This window comes from Coffea arabica, chromosome 6e, assembly GCF_036785885.1.
Source record: "Coffea arabica cultivar ET-39 chromosome 6e, Coffea Arabica ET-39 HiFi, whole genome shotgun sequence".
NCBI classification, from domain to species: domain Eukaryota; kingdom Viridiplantae; phylum Streptophyta; class Magnoliopsida; order Gentianales; family Rubiaceae; genus Coffea; species Coffea arabica.
The window spans coordinates 50,747,077-50,751,429 of NC_092321.1; the positions used below are offsets into that span (position 1 = coordinate 50,747,077).

At 37.2% G+C, this 4,353-nt stretch overlaps 1 long non-coding RNA gene across 2 annotated transcripts; it reads right to left on the minus strand.

Annotated features, from left to right (window-relative positions):
* Window positions 1–188: 188 nt before the first annotated feature.
* On the minus strand, window positions 189–2,956 carry LOC113719657 (uncharacterized). Of its 2 annotated transcripts, none has more exons than XR_003454962.2 (3): window positions 2,737–2,956; window positions 1,046–1,123; window positions 189–299 (listed from the first exon to the last, which is right to left on the minus strand). It is a non-coding gene; the product is annotated as an uncharacterized lncRNA (long non-coding RNA). The 2 variants fall into 2 exon arrangements; XR_003454961.2 differs by having other exon boundaries at window positions 2,733–2,954.
* Window positions 2,957–4,353: the final 1,397 nt, after the last annotated feature.

Genomic DNA, 4,353 nt, shown 5'->3' on the forward strand with positions numbered 1-4,353 from the left:
TTTGTCCAAAGGGTCACATCACGGGGTACCTATCAGCTTGCCACCTGCACGCGGGCATCCCTTACGGAGAGTTTCGCTTCGTGACTCTTCACGAACGAGAGGCTCGGGGCTTTTCCAGACGAAGGACTTAAGATCCCAACTGTCGGCATATGGCTCTGATACCAACTGTGACAGTTCTCAGGGTCACATTTCCATACCAAAAGTACAATTCCAAAACCAAAGGCATAACCAAAAGTAATAACAAGCCCTAAACAAAAGTACATCAAGAGGGCTTCTCCATTTTACCTCCGAGTTCAAACCTGTTAAGGAAAACAAATCTACAGGGTGAGCAAAACGCTCGTGAGGCCAAGAACACACATGCAACCACATAGTTCAGATAACAAGCCCAATAACAATTCAGGTATTATCTTGCAAGTAATTAATAACACCAATAAACTGTAACCAGAAACAATTCAAGGATATAGAAGCTCTCAGGAGCTAAGTTCCACATTTGCCGACACCGTTTATATATCTTTCCGTGATGACTCTCCGTCAACCGGATTGATATTTTCATATCCGTAGTTCACCACTTACTTCCCATCCGTCCACCTTACACCACTTTGGGCCCGCACTACATTTATAAGGCGATACTATACGAGTATGCCAAGCGAGATCTCTCAATAGATCAAGCTTATCATTTGAGTCTCATGGCTCACCGAGGTTCCCGACCAAGCCCATGCCGGCTCGAGTTCCAAGGTCGGCCTATGAGTTTGGGCATCCCCCATTTGTCATGTAAATGTCGAGGAGATTCACTCCATCGACGTATGCAATCATAGCATACCATTTCATGTATTCAAGCATTTGATAGGTTTAAGCAGACACTTCAAGTCATGTAAACCAAGCAAATCATGTTAAGCATGAGTCATTCGTTTCAAATGAGAACGAGTGCGATCAAGTACACACTCGACTCCATTTTGTCAAAATCAGTTAAGCTAAGCATGAAATCAGGTGAATCAAGCATGAATCAAGACTTTAGGGTTCAAGTAGGCATACACTTGACACTCACCAAGTTATGCAAGCAAGTAAATTGGAGGAAGAGTTCAAACTTCCACAGTAGGGTCCTCTTGGAGGTCCTCGTGCGTGCCTGAGCAAATAATAGTGAATTATCACCCATATCCCAAATAATCGAGGAATAATTCGTTCACTAGTATTACTCTAGGAAATTCCGTGAAAATGAACCTCAATTACTCGTAAATCTAGGTTCGAGAGAGGTTTAATAACATTTAACAATATTTAAGTCTTTATCTAGGAAATCGGGGATAAAACGTTTTGATAATATCAAAAGAATAAAGAGTTCTTGAAAAACTCTATTTCCTTGAAAGTTGGAAAATTTTCAGTTTTGTTATGAATCTTTGAAAAATCGTAACTCACTCGGCATAAGTCGAGAATTGGAAAACTTTATACCGTTGAAAACCTCTTAGAAAGTACTGCAAGTTCCTAGAAGACACTTTTCCATGAATCGAAGTGGAAAGTGCTAAAAAATGAGCCTAAAGTTGCTGTTCCAAATCACCCAGGATTGAGCCGGGGTTGGTTTTTTCGCTAACTTTGAAAATTCGGCAGAATTCACTCATTGCAAACCAGCCATTGAAATTTATAGATCAATTAGAGGTGCAAGTAAGGTTTAGGTCAGAACAAACGGATCAAGAATCGGAGTTTCGAGCACCAAGATATGGTAGCTCAAAGTTGGGAAAAATTTAAGACTGTTACAAAATTTCCAGATTTGGTTCCAACTTTGGACCTTTAGTTAAGTGCCGAAACGGACTTGGATTGACACCAAATTTTTCAGTATAATACTTCCATATGAAGGTTATCTCTCTATCAAATTTCACGGAAAAATACCCTCGGGAGGGGGGGTCATTCAATCAACCAATGTTTGGAAAAATCCTTAAGGCAATCTGTCCAAATCTAAGATTTTCAAAACGAGCAGTCGCCGTATTTTGATCATAACTCTCTCAATTTAACTCGGAATTGGGAATGATTGATAGTGTTAGAAAATAAATTCATAGGGCTACAACTTCACAGAAGAAATCGTTTCAAGTTTCAGCATGCAACCGGTTCAAAATCAAGGCTCAAGTTGCAGCATTATCAAATCATTTCGGCAGAACGGAGAAACAGGACAGCCGACTTCAGATGAATGGTGTGGCTCACACACATAAAACCAGGACGTGCATTATACACCGATAAAAACATGGAAATGTCTAGTTTCAAATGCCGCTAACGGCACCTGATTTCGACGTCGGAGTACGGAGTTATGGACGAAATACAACCACTGGTCTGGATTACGGAGAAACCGTTTTCCAGTTTACTAGTTTTTGAAATAAATTCGTTTGAGCAACCAAAACTCAATATTTTTCAACGAAATTTTGTACACAACTTCTACAACATGTAAACTACACAATCAAGCCATTAAATCCTCAATTTCTGCAATAAAATGACCGAACAGAGCAGGGGCAAAATGGTCAAGTTTGGCCCTTGCTCTCTACGTGAGTTTCCTGCAGTTTTTCTTCAACGAAACACTAACTTAAACACTAATCCGTCATCATAAACTTCATCAAGCACAGATTCAGCAACAACCCAAGAGTGGGAATTCATAGAGCCCACGTTTTCCAACAATACAAGCTACTAAAGTAAAGATTCCAACTCAAATGCGTAAATCAAACTCCATAAACAAGTTTAAGAAGTTAGATGGCTACCTACTTTGATGGCTGTTCAAATCAGAAAATTTCGGTCCCTATGAAGCCTGAAGACAGCCGTGAAACTCCTCCCTTTTCCAGCCTAAGTTGTTGTCCAAGTGAAAAGCTAAACGAATGTGAAGTTTGGTGAGAATCTAGGGAAGTTTTGGTAAGAATTTGGTTGAGTTTTAGAAGAAAAGAAATGGTGACTTTGGTTGTTCCTTTGCTGCAGTCTAGCCGGCCATTGTAGCAGAGAAAAGGAAATGAATTTCGGCTCTGTAGCCTTTGCGTACAAAAGACGCTCGACGTCAAATCCTTTGATACGTCAAATCAATTTTTAACTAGTACCCTACGCGCGCGTTTTGTATCCGATTTCTCTTACGTTTGTTGCACTAGTGCACTAAACCTCTAGGGCCCTTACATTCATATAAATATTATTCATTCTTAATTGTCCCAAAATAATGGTCCAAAGTCCCTCAATTAAGCGCGCACGTGAAAACACGTATTTCTAATTTAGGCATAATAAAAATTAAAACCTTTGAAAAATTCTTATAACGATCGTACCACTAGTTATTACTTGTGTGTTTAAACCTAAAATTGTCTATTTTAGGTCCATTGTATAGGTCTTAAATTTTTAGCTTATTGTAATCCCAATTGGCTAAAGTGTTTGGACACGTTTTCACCTTTTCACTAAACAAGCTTATAAGAAAATAATTTTTGAAACGAGACACTTTTAAAAAATATAACGAAGCTATAAAACCATGTACTTAGGTCTAATAGGCTAGAAAATATTATTCGTGGCAAAAATCCAAATAAATAATTATTTTAGCCAAAATTAGGGATTTTAAAATAATGGAATTTTACGAGTCCTCACGTGAATTGAGTATAAATTCCTCCATTAACCTTTCTTAATCTATTATTGATCGTTCTTAATTCTTCAATATTAATACTCTCCCTATTCAAGTATAGCCTAGAAAAACATGCACCCGTCGTTCCGGACTAATCAAATTTTCGAAAAGAGAATTTTTCAACAAAACGCTTTAAAATTATAAAGAGGCGTCATTCCATATAAATGGATTTAAAATGGTCGAAATAAATAATTCGAAGAAAATGAGTGAATAATCATTTAAATATTCCAATAATATTCTATAAAAATAAGAAAATTTTCGGGTTCTCACAGATTTATTATTGATTTTTCTGTTTTTATATAGTAATTATTGTTTAGTCATGGATTGATGGTTTGTTATAGTGTGAAATGAAGTTGGTATATGTTGGATATGATTGGTTGCGGAAAATTTCTGGTTTGGTGTGGAAATTCCAGTTTAGGGTTTCGAGTTTGTATTAGTTGGCCAAAAGTCATGGATTAATACTTAGCTCAAGGAAAATATAGTTGTTCTAGTATTCACATATCTACCGTTCTCGGTATCAGATATTTTGAATGCCGTAATTTCATTGTTTTATCTAATAATGAGGTGTATCTTATGGCGTTTCGAAACCAAGACATATACCTAATACTACTGATTCATTAGGTTAAGTACAGTTGTGAGACCCCGGATAGTCCTTAATTTTGAAATTATGTGATATTAATAGCATTTTGTTCTATTTTGTACTAAATTATTGGAAAACCTTAAATTGGATTATT